Below are 16,042 nucleotides of genomic sequence, written 5' to 3'. Positions count from 1 at the left end.
AGGTTCCCTTTTTCTCCAATAAAACCTATTACATTTTGCAGAACCAGTACTCTGTGGAGCACCTATTTGGGGAAGCTAACGTTTTAAACTCATTTTGCACATGGGAAATCTGAGGTTTGGGATTACTTGGCCAAAGCCAAAACTAGCTGTTGGCAGAGCTTATGTCATTAATTAATTTATTCATTCAACAGATAGACATGCAGTGCCTCCCATGTGCCAAGCATGCTGGGAATTGGTGGTATAGCATTGAACCAGTAGACAAGACACAGATAATAGGAGCCACATGTAAATAGTTTTGGATAACAATCATGATGGACTGAATGTTTGTGCCCACACCCCCACCCCTCCAAATTCTTATGTTGAAATCCTCATACCCAATATGATGGTGTTAGAAAGTGGGGTCTTTGGGAGGGCCTGAGGTTCTGAGGGTGGAGCCCTCTGGCATTAGTGCCCTTATAAAAAGGACCCAAGAGAGCTCTCTGCTACTCTTTCTGCCATGTGAGACATAATGGGAAGTTGGCAGTTCACAGCCCAGAAGAGTGCCCTCAGCAGAACCCAACCCTGCCGGCACCCTGATCTCACATTTTCAGCCTCTAGAACTATGAGGAATAAATTTCTGTTGTTGATAAGCCACCTAGTCTATGGTACTTTGTTAGAGCATCCTGAATTGACTAAGAAAACCATAAATCTATGAAGACTGGAAACCCTAGCATTTCCTGGGTCTTCTCAAGGCAGAGAGGGCTTGCCTTTTTCATCTTTCATCTTTGTTTTCCCAGTTTCTAGTATGAGGCAGCAATAACACAGGCTCAATAAATATTCGTTGAATAATCTCTTCTCGGCCTTTTGGCTAAGATCAAGTGTAATATTCGTTGAATAAGCTGTTGATGGATTGGAATCTTTCCCATTCTATAACAAAATGGCTTATTATTCTTATTATTAAAAATAATAATAGGATAATTATTAGTTCTGGTGTGTATTACTCTTTGGGACGTTTAAAACAAAATGTTCCAAGAGGTCCCCAGATTGAAATAGGTCTCTTGGTCAGCCTTGCTAAGAAACCCGGTTCTGAACAGCATTGACCTCGAATGCTCATTACAGGACAGATTATTTGTGACATGAGTAATGTTTGAAAATCATCTCTGTAGGTTTTTCGGCATTCCTAAATTGTGTCACTGGCTGGAATTTTCAGATCACAGCCATATTTTGATTACCAGGCTTTTGACCATTTTGCTAATGTGCCAGAATCTCTAAGGCCTAGCCCAATTGCTAATATTGATGAATTCTTGAGGCGTATATAGTTTGTTCAGATGCAAAACGGATGGGACTCAGAATCTTATTAGCTCATACCTGTGGGTATGGGGCAATCCATCCATCTAGCAATTTTCTAAACTATGTAGCCTACTGTGAGATACTGAATCCCTGCCCATGAGTACTGAGAAGGACTCACAGAAGGATGATAGCTTTCTCGGCATTATTTGATTCTAGCATAAGAAAACTGGCTAATATTAGTATAGTATGAGAAGTTTTTAGTCCACTGGACTGGAGGTTTGGAGCTGCCCAGGTGGTCAGTGCTGGCAGGAAAGGTAAAGAAGATCAAAGCATATGGCTTTTCTACTTGCCTATCTTTTTCTTGAAAGAATTTGCGGCTGACGAAGACTATTTTGCTCTGGCGGAAATGATGATCTGTTGGTGGCATGTTCTGGCCTCTTAGTTCTCTTTGTTGTCCTGGGAAGAGGGCAAGTGCCCCACTGGACCTTGATCTCTATTCCACAGGGGACTCCCTGCTTTAGAAAGACCCCTACCCATGAGGCCCAAGGATGACCACCCAGCGTAGCCCCCAGCAAGTACTGACACACACTTCATCCAGAGAGATCATTTAGTTTAAGGGAAGGTCATCATCACTTTCAGAGATGGGTATTTTAGTGATTAGAAATGTGGCTTCTCTGGTAGAGGGCATTCATTTTTTTAAAAAGAGAAAGGATAATGAATCGGACACTATCTGTCAAATTATTTGCTAGGTTTCTTGTGGAAACCTAAGTTTTCCCAAGACAGTATTTCCCTGAGAAGAAATTGATTTTGGTATGATCCATAAAGCCATGCAGAGTGAAATAAACTACTGGCAGAAAAGGGACAAATACATATATAAAAAAAATAGGAATCAGTGTTTCAAAAATGAAATACAGTAGAACACTGTGAGGGTTTTGTTTGTGTGTTTGTTTGTTTGTTTCTTTGAGACGGGGTCTGGCTCTGTCACCCAGGCTGGAGTGCAGTGGCACAATCTCAGCTCACTGCAACCTCTGCCTCCCAGGTTCAAGCAATTCTCCTGCCTCAGCCTCCCGGGTAGCTGGTATTACAGGCACCCGCCACTGCACCTGCCTAATTTTTGTATTTTTAGTAGAGACGGGCTTTCACCATGTTGACCAGGCTGGTCTCAAACTCCTGACCTCAGGTGATCCTGCCAGCTTGGCCTCCCAGAGTGCTCGGGTTACAGGCGTGAGCCACCGTGCCTGGCCAGCTGTGAGTTTTATTTAGCCTCAGAAGTATCTTTAGACATTAGGTAAAGAGACACAGGCTTAATCATATCTGTAGTTTACTGTAGGTTATAAGAGGAATATTTGATGAAATTATGACATATGTTACTGAAGGGAAATGGTGCCATGTTTTCCCCTATATATTTTAGAGTGACAACCTATAACACGGAAGACATTAGTGCCTCACTAAGAGCATGGCACCAGGAGCCTGAAGGAATGGGACCTGAATCCCATTTTCTTCGTTTACCAGATACGAAAATTTAAACAAGTTAGTAATGCTTTTGAATCTCTATTCCCATCTGTAAAATGGGGGTAACAATACAGATCTCTAGAGTTTGCTGTGCAGACTTAACAGGCTTGACTCATGGGATGTGGCCAATAAATGGTAGCTTTTGTTATGAACTATAGGTAGAAAAGTATCTAAATGGTTTCCCCCAAGCCCAGAGCGTCTGAAATGGCCTTTGGAGGTATCTTCAGACATCATGACTTCATTTGGTGTGGCATCATGCTTGTCTGATTTTTAGATTTCCAAAGAAGTCTTGCAGCGCGTCACTACTGGAAAACGTTTTGGAGTTTACACAATCAGTAAATGAATTTTAAAACTGTTTTTTTCTAAATAGGAAGGTAAGTGTTGCCTGCTTCATCTATCTACTTGTAGACCTGTTTCAGTGTTTTAAAATCCATCACAACATTTAAAATTATGAAAGCCATTTGCTTCATGACTAAACAAAATTCCCTGAAAGTCTTGTATATTCCTGCGACCAGCTGAATCCTCTAAGAGAAGCAGAAAAGCCACACGAGCTTCTCTATTAATGTTGCTGATGTGTTGTGACTTGTACCAGGTCCCTTAGGCCAAAGTGAAGCACAGATTTTTTTGGGGAAAAGAAAAGCTGATGAATTAAGCCAATAACTCCAACCTTTTGGCCAGAGAAATGTAAATTCTTTTTCTAAACTCACAGAAATAAGACTCTTCCAGGGCTGGAAAAGACTTTGATGAATAATGCAGGCTCATTTCCCCCATTGAATTTATTCCTCGATGCTATGCATATAATGGATAATCAATAAATATTGTTTGCCTGCTTTGTGTAGCTGTTTCAAATTGGGATGAGGATGAGTATGTGGTGTTGAAATAGAGGAAAGCTAATTTTCTTATCCTGGGATAAGCTTTAATCTTGTTAGCCAGATGTTCTAAGCATGAGAGCTAACCAGTCAGACGAGACCACAAATATCTCAGTTGCACAATGCAATTGGCTTGGGAACTGCATTCTTTAAAGGTCATCCTTTGTATGGGGACAGAGGCACCCCTTGTCTACATTTTGGGAAGATAGGTTGGCTTCCTGGTCCCATTCAGGTCAGAAACACCACTGCCCGTCACTTTTGGCCCCAGCTCCTTGTGGTTAAGTCCCACTGCATTGTAAACTCCAAGCAGAGGGGCCAGTTTTGACCAATGAGAATGGTTAACGCTTCTGGCCAGCCCTCTTCTGCTGAAGTCTATAATGCGTGGCTGTTTTTATCCCTGTCTGTTGGAAGAATATTCAGAAATCCATTGCAATCTCATTTTATCATTTTGATAAAGCCTTTAATTTTCCACCCCTTCCTTTGCAACTTCATCCATTTGCTGCATATTCAGCCCCTAAGAATCCAGGAATGAATTGATGTGCTGGCTTCAAAACAGCCTGGCGTTTAGAAGTTTTGATTATATTCGAGAATCTCCAGGCTTGACTGTTCTTAGCTTTGATATCATGAGGACTATCCTCACAGGGAAAGATTTATAGCATCTGGGGTGAGAACATTAATTGTGGCCCAAAGGAACATGTGATATTTTGATAAGGTGCTTGAGGAAGTTGTTGGATATAGAGCAGAATGTATTTCAGAAGGGTGCAAGCAATTTTGAGGCCTTCTGGCTGATCATTGCAAAATGGGTGAGCACTGGGAGATCACAAAATATGTGGTGGGCAAGGTAAAAAGAACGTCAAACTGGATGAAATAAGAAAACAGGGGGAAAAGCTATTTGAGAGGAAACTTGGCATATACTTAGTATTTGTGTCTGTTTTTCTCTTGAAATGGGCTGATGTCCTGGCAGAGGCTTCTGGCTGTTGTCAGAGATACGAACATCTGTGCTCCTTTGCAGAAAACTCAGGATTCTAAAGTGTTTGCTGGAAATTGTTTAACTCTGCCACTTGTTCCATCTCCTCATTAGGAAGAGCTTAGTCTGTACTGCTCAGAGTGTACTTTAAGAGGAAGATGTGGCTTAGGGTTCTGGGCTTCACTTTTACATACTGCGTGGCAGAAGCAGGTTTCCAGCAATGAAATCTGAGGCCATCAGATACAAGTGTGCACACTTGTGTAGATCAGTATGCTTGCTTGAGTTGGAAGTAAGAATGAAAGATGCCAAATTAGTAAGGCAGTTGTGATACAGACATCCAAAGACAGCCAGCAGGATGGACAGGTCTTTTGTGGCTAAGTTTTGGAAGGCTTTGCTTTAGTCACTGTAGTTAATTCTAAAAGCTGTTATAAATGACCCCAAAATATCAGTGACAATACAATAAGAGTGTAGTTTTTGATCACTTTAAAGTACATTCTCCTATTCCCCTAATTAACTCTGCTGTTCACCAAGTACTCTAACAAAGTGGTCAGTGGAGTTACACAGGGCATCAATGTCTAGCCAGCATATCACCTTCCTTTAGCCAGAACCTAATCCCAGCTGTGGCACATGCAGGAAAGGCCGGGCAATGTAATTTAGCTCTGTGCTTGTGGAAAGTGTCACTGGTTTATTGAACACAGCCTCGAATGTTCTTCCTAGACAGTGATGGATCCATCCACGTTTTGTGGAGCCCACTTTATGAAAATAACACAAAATTGGGTACTAAAGTGAATGGTTTATTTAGAATGAGAATGGGCAGGCCTCAGTCAAGTGAAAGGCTCTGAAGATTACGGTTTCTTAGCTTCATGGTGATATATCTCTGCTCCTAATGGCCAAATATAAAATGTGTTTTTCCCCTTCTTACAACCTAATAAAACCATCTTTGCTAGGTGCCCCCATGGAGCACTTTGTGCCGTTAAAGTGTGCCAGGGCAGCTATTCTCACATTGCCCTTGGAGTGAACAGTGCTGCAACCTTGCTGGGAGGCAGTTTGGCTATCGGTACTGAGAGCACAAGACTCGTCCTGTGCTTTGACTCAGGGGCCTTACCTCTCAGCCTCTGAAAGCCCCCAGTGATTTATATTCGGTATGTGTAAATCATGAAAACATCCTCATTCTCCAAAGACAGGTAAATGGTTGAATTATATCACCATGCAATGGAATATTGCAGCAATTACAAATGATGATAAGATGTTTTGTGCAAGGGAAAATGCATATAAGTGAAAACAGCATGATGTGAAATAGTGTGAACTCAATCGTGTAAAAATAAGTAAACTAAAAAATACTGAAATAAATGATATGAAAATGTTACCACTGGTCATCTCTGGATGATCCACATATGACCAAACTTTATTCATCTTTATAGTACTTACAGACGAGGCACACACAGGACCTGGCCTGAGGTACAATTATTTAAATAATGATAGTTCTGATCCTTCCACGTAAATGGCAATATTGCAGCCTTAATTTGCCCTAACATTTTACTGTTTCCAAACTGTTATCACATATTATCATATCAAATTTTACAACAACCCTGAGAGGACAACAAAGAGAAAAAAAACCCATACATTTCTAATAGAAAACAGATTAAACAAAACAAACCTATCCAACCACAAACAACCCATGAATATGTTGACATTTCCCGATAGCATCTCCGCCTTCTTCCTCCTGTTCCCCTAATTTATTCTACTGTTCACCAAGGACTCTTGCAAAGGTAAAAAATACTACTCTCTTCTCAATTAGCATAGTTTTCTATGTAGATTTTTAATTACAAATATTTTAAGAGTATTATTTTGGGTTTTCTCTGAGCTTGGAAACCTAGCCTTATTCTACCAGAAAATGCTTTCTGCATTTCAGCTAAGGCATTTAGAAGTCCACATTGGGTCAGAGCCTGCCTGCACCCTGAGCGGCTGTTTCTGTTCTCCCTGCTACATCCTCCTCTGCGGACTCAGCCCTGGGGGGTAGGGGTGGGGTTGTTGGGTGAGTCTCTAGGACCCTGGGACCCAACCCTGGAGAGACCCCAATCACGCTGGGTGCTCTTCTTCCCTCGACTCATGTTCCGTAGCTGCTTAGTCTTGTTACAAGTGCCTGAATCCTAGCCTCTGCAGCACCCTGAGAGCTGGGCACTCAACTCTTACCATCCTCATCTTGCCTCACTGCCCCCTTCACTGCAGAAGCTACAGTTTGCTCCCACGCTTAACCTAGTGACTGACACCTCTTTATAATACCTGCAAGATGACTTCTCTGATTCTGCCTGCCTGCACCTGTGTGTTTCTGGATTTTCCATCTCCACGCTTGGCCCTGCCTGAGACTTCTGCAGGTCAGCATCTGACTGGCAGATGCTGGCCAGGTTATCCGAGCTGACTCTGATGCATCCATGGTGTTGCTGTTCACCAGATACAGAGTTCCACTGGCACAGCACACTCTCTTCCTGCTCCTGAAGCTCTCTCTCCTTGCCAGAGGTCTTGCTTACCCCTGGGGCCTGGGCAGATCCAGTTCCAGATTCTGGAATCTCCCTACGGGCCCTACCTTATTGCAATGTACTGGGCCAGGCCACCAGGTACTGCCTTAGAAAATGTGTTTTGAAGTTGCTAACTGCTTGGAGTACTGTGGTACTGCAGGCAGCTGTCAGGGGTAGAGGTATGGGGAGCAGAGATGCCTGAGCTGATCTAGAAAATACTTAGGGGTAGAATGCTCTAATGTGAAAATTAATTTTAAAAAACACACTGCTAAAGACAGTTCAAAATGTGCTGCACTTTCTGTCTGTAGCAATCTTGAATCCAAAAAAAGAATGTGGAGGCCGGGCGCGGTGGCTCAAGCCTGTAATGCCAGCACTTTGGGAGGCCGAGACGGGCGGATCACGAGGTCAGGAGATCGAGACTATCCTGGTTAACACGGTGAAACCCCGTCTCTACTAAAAAATGCAAAAAAACTAGCTGGGCGAGGTGGCGGGCACCTGTTGTCCCAGCTACTCGGGAGGCTGAGGCAGGAGAATGGCGTAAACCCGGGAGGCGGAGCTTGCAGTGAGCTGAGATCCGGCCACTGCACTCCAGCCTGGGCCACAGAGCGAGACTCCGTCTCAAAAACAAACAAACAAAAAGAATGTGGAATGAAGGTTTTGGTTTCTGTCTCTTGGCAGATAGGTCAGGTCAAGTGGACAGAAAATGGAGGCAGGAAAGAGTAGCTGGGGAGAGCCTGCAATGCCGATTTTGTTTCCTGGGGCTCCCTTAACATCTTTTGATGAACTGCATGGCTTAAAACCATACAGATTTGTTCTCTCACAGCTCTAGAAACTAGCAGTCCAAAATTAAGGAGTTGGCCTGAAGGTTCCAGGGGAGGCTCTTTCCTTGCCTCTTCCAGCTTCTGGTGGCCCCAGGTGGTCCTTGACTTGGGCAATATCACTCCAGGCTGTGCCTCCGTCTTCATATGGCTGCCTCCTTGTGTGTCTGTCTTTGCATGACATTTTCCTCCTTTTTTTGAGACAGAGTCTTGCTTTGTCATCCAGACTGGAGTGCAATGGCGCCCTCTCCACTCACTGCAACGGCGCCGTCTCCACTCACTGCAACCTCTGCCTCACAGGTTCAAGCGATTCTCCTGCCTCAGCCTCCCGAGTAACTGGGACTATGCGTGTGTGCCACCACACCCGGCTAATTTTTGCATTTTTTTTGGTAGACATCTTCCTCTTTTTATAAAGATACCGGTCCTAGTGGGTTAGCACCTGCCCAGATGACCTCATTTTAATTTGATTATATCTGCAGAGACCTATTTCCAAATAAGGTCACATTCACAGATAGCAGGAAAAGACTTCAATGTGTCTTTCTCAGGGGACACCTTTCCATGCATAACAGCTGCCTCTGGTCCAATCTTTCTATCCCCTCTTCAGTGGTGTGTCCACCAGCAAAACTTCTGTGCCTCAGTTTCCTTGACTGTAAAACGGTGCCCTCTTCTAGGATCTTTGAGAGAATTAAATGAAATCATGCTTGGCAGAGTATCCCGCTCACAGAAAGTGCTCAGTAGGGGTTTAGCGTTTATGGCTAGGCTTGCAGTCATTTGATTTCATAAGCTAGGTTTGTGGAGAAATTGAGGAAGTGAATGAGCCAAACACAAACGTAAACACTGTTGATAGGACTGGTGGTTAACTCTTTCAGTGCCACAAAACACATTCTGACTCACCTGCACACAAATTTTGCTTACAAGGTTGTTGTCGGCACTCATTTTGCTCCAAGTATTTGCTTGATTAAAATCTTGTAGGCTACTCTTTGCAGCTGACCTATAACAGAAATACATTAACTAACTAGAGATACTTTCTTCGTTGGGCTTCCATCTAGAGCTGAGCTTTACTTAGGCTTTCAAATTGTAAGCAAATGCAAAGTAACTGTCTTGGGAAAATTCCAGAGAATCTAGGCCTTGAACTGTTCTAAGCAAATGTGGCCCTCCTTTTAGGGTGGAAATCTAAGAAATGGAGATTATGCATTGCCCAGTTCCAGGGGCACCATTCATACCGTGGTCTGTGCGTGTGCGTGGACAAGCCTGCTCTTCTGGGTGAGGTGGCCATGGGTCCTTTACGGGGTTCAGTAAGTCCTGACAGTGGCATTGTCACTGTGTGACACTTCTTATTCTCCTAGTTTAGTTATTCAATGAGAATGGGATTCCTGAGATTCTAAACCATATTCCATAACTTTGGAAAATATATGTGTATATAAAATTTTTCGTAAAATGAAAAACTGAGAGAGGACTGCAAGTCAAATTGCTATTTTCTTCCCTGCTTCATCTTTGTGAACTTCGTTTTGTCAGTTTTCCTGACAGTTGACAAAAGTGGACGGTTTTGGTGGCATATCTGATTTAGGAAGTAAGTGCCACAATTTGAAAGCCTAAGTAAAGCTTAGCTTTAGATGGAAGCCCAGTAAAGGAATTATCTCTAGTTAGTTCATTTATTTCTGTTATAGGTCAGCTGCAAATCTGCACAGTTTTGAATTTGTGTGCTCATTTAATGATACCGATCATCTGAAATCCTGGTTTTTAAGATTGTAGATTTCATTATGGAATAAGTTTTTAACTTAATTTGTATATGGGTCAATCAATGTTTTGGGAATTCTGTTCTAAGACATGTTGAAGCTGTGCTGTAGTTATTGGGTTTATGAGTTGTTGGGGTATTATTTATTTTTAATGTACTCTGTTCTTTCCTCTTCCCAAAGCAAATAATCAAGAATTAATGTTTAACTTTAAGTTGGATCCACTCACTTTTTATTGAGAGTTATTATTACTTTAATTCACATTTCTTTTCCCTGAAGCCCTGATATATCTTTGGGAAGATACATTTTTTCATGCATTAATTATTTTCCTTTTCAGTATCAATTGCAGGTATTACAATCACAGCAAGAAACATCTGTTGTACATTTATTATGTGTCAGGCACTGTGTTGCCTGCTTTAGATGAATTATTATTACAATCATTTGGTTTTTATATCCACGCTAGACTTTACATACTGTCTATCATAACTCACATTTTATAATAAGGACCTGAGACTGGGGAAATAAACTTGCCAAGTCGACACATTTAAAAGTGGAGGAGCCAAGAGTTGAACACACATAGTCTCTGACTCTGGAACTATGCTCTTAAACCCTACACTCTTGATATTGAAGATATAGGGACATCTTTGCATTTGAGGACAGAAATGCACATATAGCCCAGAACTTTTCAGTGATTCCAAAGACCTCTGTATTTTCATGTAACATAACTTTGGGGGCCACAGATTCGCTTTGCTCAATCTATTTTGTTCAGGATTACATGCATGCTAATTTGCTCAGGCAGCAGCTGAAAGCAATGGGAGATATTCCAACAAGGCTCCAGATTGCAAGAGAAATTAGTGTGGATTTAAAAATTAACAGGCTTTGTATGCATATAACTAAGAATCAACTTAATTGCCATGAAGATGAATACTATGGCCCCAAAGTATGTATGTCAGAAGGTAGGATATTACTTGGTTTTGTGTAATTAGTAATACCAAGGTCAAATCAACTTAGATAACCGGTTTAAACTGTTAAATAGCTTTTCTGGCTTTAGATATTTCTCAAGATTTTTAATGTATGCTATGTGCATTGCAGTCTACAGGAAAAAAAAAAAAAAAAAAAGGATTATTAGTGTTTTTGCAATGTTCCTGCCCAGTGTTTACTTGTTTATTTGATCTTGTCTTATTCCACAGGGAAAGGTTCATTGTAATGCACCCAGGGATGTGCGGTAGATTTTTCCAATGCAGCAGGTAGGATGACTTTGATGGTAAGGAACAGAAAATTGAATGCTGACTGGCTTAAACAATAAAAGCTTATATAATTGAAGAGATTAGAGGTATGGTGAGCTACAGAATTAGACTGATTCAGCCACTCTCTGGGTCATTTAGGGTTTCTTTTTTTTTCTGTCTCTGTCAAACAGGATTGGACTTTGGAGCTGGCCACAGGGCAGATTCCCCCAACACACCTGCAGGGTGGAGATCAGAGAATGCCAGAACAAACATTAGGTAATTTTTAAGAAGAGTGACTTGGGGTATGTGTGCCCCAACAAGTATCCGCCATAGCCAGTGACCTGGATATGCTTAATTTAGATTAATGAACTTATCCATCCTCTCTCTTCTCCACCTTGTAGTTGTTAATATTCTACATGTAATGGATAGGGGTTTTCCCCCTCAGATAGTTTTGGTGAATATTTCTGTAGTTGTCCCTCAGCATAGAAAGATTTTCCAGCAGGATACTAAGAGGTACTGTTTAGCGTATTTCAGTTTCCCATTACCAATCCCATAGACCTGATAAGATGTGGATGTTGGCTGCTAACATCAAAGAAAGTTTTCTAATTTTCTTAGTGGAAAATGAATGGAATGAATCATTCAAATGAATTCCATGATTCATTATGGAATCATTCACTTAATATTATTTTGATATTAAATTAATTATATTAAAATATCATTATTTTGTTATTAAAGTGGAGGTAAATGGACTGTCATATACCTTTTCACTTTGCTACTTCACAGTTTCCCTGTGTTTTTGGTGTGCTGAAGTGGCCTGGTGCAGTGGCTCACATCTCTAATCCCAACACTCTGGGAGGCCGAGGCGGGCAGATCACTTGAGACCAGGAGTTCCGGACCAGACTAGGCAACATGACAAAACCCGGTCTCTACTAAAAATACACAAATTAACCAGACATGGCAGTGCACGCCTGTAATCCCTGTTATTCGTGAGGTGGAGGCACAAGAATCGCTTGAACCCAGGAGGCAGAGGTTGCAATAAGCTGAGATCACGCCACTGCACTCTAGCTTTGGCTACAGAGTGAGACTCTTTATCCCACCCACCGCCCCCAAAAAAGGAAAGTGCTAAAGGGTGTTTTCTTGAGTGACAGGCTGGAACTTTAGACGGCAAGAAAAAGAGAGCTAAGGGCATACTTTGCGTGTTACATGGACGCTCATTTTTGACCAAGGGGATTTCTTCTGAGAAGTGAAAAAATATCTTCAGACAGTTTGGTTAATTTGGTGATTGTCCTGCTTGTCAGGTTGCACCAACTGATATTCTCTTCTTTTGTTCAGTAAATCAACCAAAGGCCGCTATGTGTAAGGTATTTTCTGTGGATTCAAAGTTGAACAAGACTTCCTTAGCCTTCCTGGTCTTTCAGTCTGATCAGGGAGATGAGACAGGCACACAAATAACCATAATACAAAGGACCAAGAGGAAAGCTAGGCTTGGAAAAAGGGCTGTTGGGTTTGGAGGAGGGAAGGAAAGATTCCTGGAGAGATGAAGAAAGTCCTTGTGTGCAAGGGGAAGGGAGAAGAGGGGGATTGCAGACAGAGCAAGTATTAAGAATTTCGAGCCTAAATGTTGTGAGGCAGTTAAAATACAAAAAATAAATAAATAAATAAATAAATTGGTCCAGTTATGTCTCATATTAGTGACTTATTATTGTTTAACAAATCACCACAAAACTTAGTGGCTTGACTCAACAAGAATCATTTATTCTCTTTCATAATTTTCGTGGTTGAGGAACCCAGGAGCAGCTCAGCCAGGTGGTTCTGGCTAAGGGTCCCTTGTGAAGTGGCGGTCAGATGTCAGCTGGGGCTGCAGTCATCTGAAGGCTGGACTGGGGCTGGAGGACTTGTTCCAAGATGGTGTGCTCCTGTGACTGACAAGGTGCTGCTGGCTATGGATGTCTCTTAGGGCTGCTTGAGTGTCCTTATGACATGGCATCTGGCCTCCCCCAGCATGAAAGTTTCAGGCAGAGACAATCATGTGGCATCTTTTTTCTCTGACCTAGCCTTTGAAATCACATAGCATAGCTTCCCACATACTCTGCATGTTAGAGAAGAGTCACTAAGGTGGGTCTAGGGGCAGAGGATTCACCTTTTAAAGGGAGCAGCATCCGAGGATATGCACCCATGTTTTAAAACCAATACCATTCTTGAAAAAAAAAATGACAAGCAAAAATGATAGTTGCATTAGTTTTTCTTTAGTTGTTGTGTCTGCACAGTGTTTAACTATATTAGTTGGCACATTGTAGTTTTTTGATTGGTAAACTATGGTATATATAATGTCTTCATCTGTTAAACTAGTCATTTAAAGTAGAAACTTAGCCGGGCGCGGTGGCTCACGCCTGTAATCCCAGCACTTTGGGAGGCCGAGGCGGGCGGATCACAAGGTCAGGAGATCGAGACCACGGTGAAACCCCGTCTCTACTAAAAATACAAAAAATTAGCCGGGCGCGGTTGTGGGCGCCTGTAGTCCCAGCTACTCGGGAGGCTGAGGCAGGAGAATGGCGTGAACCTGGGAGGCGGAGCTTGCAGTGAGCCGAGATCGCGCCACTGCACTCCAGCCTGGGCAACAGCGTGAGACTCCGTCTCAAAAAAAAAAAAAAATAAATAAATAAATAAATAAATAAATAAAGTAGAAACTGGCAGTTTATCCAAGAGACATCTTACCACAGAAGCCTCTTATAGAAGACAGATAAAGTAGAAGTCAGGGGCTCAGGCTGAGGTGGTGGTGAAGGGGGCTGGCACAGCCTTTCCTCAGTGTCCAGGAGGATACCACTAACACCCTGGGTCCTGAGAATAGAACTCTCTAGAAGCCATTTCATGGACCCATCCACTCCTTCCTGTGATTTTTTCTTTTGGAGTTCAGTTGTTCCTTTGAAGAAAGAACAAAAGGATTTCATGTTGTTTTGCAAAATATAGTTATAAGAATTATTTTCTGTATTATAAACACATAGTTTGAAAGATGATGTGTAGCACTGAATGATGGTTAGTACCAGTTCTTCCAAAAACATTGTGTGTGTGTGTGTGTGTGTGTGTGTATGTGCGTGCGCGCGCGTGCTTGTGGGCAGAGATAGGAAGCAGTTGAGAGTGAGGAAGGGACTTGAATTTGAACAGAATTTTCTCCTCTGTGGAGCATATTAGTTAAATATGCTCTGAACCATAACACTGTGTTTAAAGCAGTGAAAGACATGAGCCACCATTCTCAGCAATATCAAAGCTGAAGCCCTCCGTGACCATGTGATCTCACACCATCATGCCGTTCCTGCTGGAGTGGGAGGCAGAGTTCTGAGAAGTGGAGAATGTGAGTGCTTTTAAATTAAGTGTCTTTGATAATTACCAGAATAACGGAAAAAGTTTATGAACCAGATCAGGAAAAATATGCTCATTAGTCATATGAATATTAGTTTTCTCAACATAACAATATACTTCTGAGGTTCCCCCTTCTTCCTTGGCCCCGCACACACACAAAAAATGCCATTTGTGTAGACTGTATGGCCATTTCTGTAGAGTGTATGAAAAGAGACCCTCTAATACAATAGAGAAGATGGAAAAGCTGAATACATTTTCTCTCTCTAACTTAGCACACATAAAGGGCAAGAGCCAGAAAATTAAATTTTATTTAAAGAATTTTGAGGATGAAAAGCACAACGATATTAATTTTTCTCCACTGTCACTTTCCACTTTCATCACTGCTACAATTTATTGTACCCACTTGTTCCTGGAAAAGAAAGAGCGTAATAGCTTGTTACAGTGATTTCTTTTTAAAATAAAGTGTTGTAGGATGTTGAAAAGCTAGAAGAAACCAATGGCTAGTGGTAAATGAAAGAGAGGGAACTTTGTTTGCAAAGATGTGGACAGGGAATAATATTGCTCCTTGAATTTATCCACTGACAATCCAGTATTAATATCTGTGGGACTTCCCATTTAGAATATTGGTAAGGTAGAATTAGTTGCTACATCTCCATAATTATTTCTTAAAATGGTTTTCTGAGAACCAGGAAAATGTCACACTACTTCTTGTTCCTACTTCCTATTCTAGCTGTTCCAGGTTTTATTATGAAAATGTGTAAGTGGGAGTAAAAGCCAAGCTCTTACTTAACAGAGTGCCTGGTGTGCAGTAAACATTAATTCTCTTCCTCCTTCTCTATCCTTATGCCTTCTGCACTGACCCCAGGATCCAGCGAGGAGGGTGACAAAAAGTGTCACAGCAGATAGCTCATGAATTGCATTCTTTTCATTAGTTAGCTAAAAACTTTTTCCACTCCTGTCTTCTTCCCTTTGCAGTTTTTTTTGTTTTGTTTTGTTTTTTTCTCCAACAGGAAACCCACTGTTTTTTTGTTTCTCTACCAAAATGTGTCAGGTTGCCTTCGTTTAGGGCTAGGACAGCAGGCTCTATGATGGGATCTAGTTTTTCTCATTGTATTAGTTTTCCCTTGTTTGAATGAAGAAAGCGATTATAAACCTGGATTACTGTTCATTTCATTTTCATCCATGTATGTCATTTATTCATTCATTTGTTCATTATGACATTTGTAGAAGTGTAGGGCACTGTGTAGGGCTGTGTATGTGTTAAGGGGTGGGAGGGACTAGAGCAGAAGGTTATTGGAACTGAGGCATCTGACCCTCTGTCCCTGCTTTTTAGTGGCTCACAGTCTGGGGTTGTGGGGAGGGTTGGAAAGAAAGACAGGAAGACAAGTAGATACATTTCAAATAAGCATTTACTGAACCCTTGCTGTGATCAAGGAACTGAGTCAAATTTTATGTGGATACCAGGTTTTACTAAACTTGTTTTTTTCTTTCAAGGAGATTATACTTTAGTAGAGGAGAGAAGACACATCTAATGTAGCAGAACTTTAGGGAGCTTTCTATGTGTCAGTCACCAAACTGCAATAGTACTGGGGAGTTCATTTATTTTCATGTCAATTACATAAAATAATCCTTCCTATGCAAAGAAGGTAGAGACTCTCTGAGCTAGAATAATTATAGCAGGAATTGTAGAGGAAGTTGGGAGCAAAATAGTCATAGTAGTTAAGGGTTCTGACTTGGGAGTCAGATATATCTGGTTTTGGATCCTGGCTTCGTTA

The 16,042-nt window shown here is 41.7% G+C and overlaps 1 protein-coding gene and 1 non-coding gene across 6 annotated transcripts in view; both read left to right on the top strand.

Moving 5' to 3' along the window:
- The window catches only part of LOC105497780 (engulfment and cell motility 1), a 574,187-nt gene that overhangs the window by 23,727 nt on the left and 534,418 nt on the right, over positions 1-16,042 (top strand). The window lies entirely within an intron of this gene.
- On the top strand, positions 828-1,019 carry LOC139363051 (U2 spliceosomal RNA). Its single transcript, XR_011622933.1, has one exon. It is a non-coding gene; the product is annotated as a U2 spliceosomal RNA (small nuclear RNA).

This window comes from Macaca nemestrina, chromosome 4 (genome assembly GCF_043159975.1).
Source record: "Macaca nemestrina isolate mMacNem1 chromosome 4, mMacNem.hap1, whole genome shotgun sequence".
Taxonomy (NCBI): Eukaryota; Metazoa; Chordata; class Mammalia; order Primates; family Cercopithecidae; genus Macaca; species Macaca nemestrina.
The sequence above is the reverse complement of the archived record's forward strand: the minus strand, read 5'-3'. Positions and strand labels throughout refer to the sequence as shown.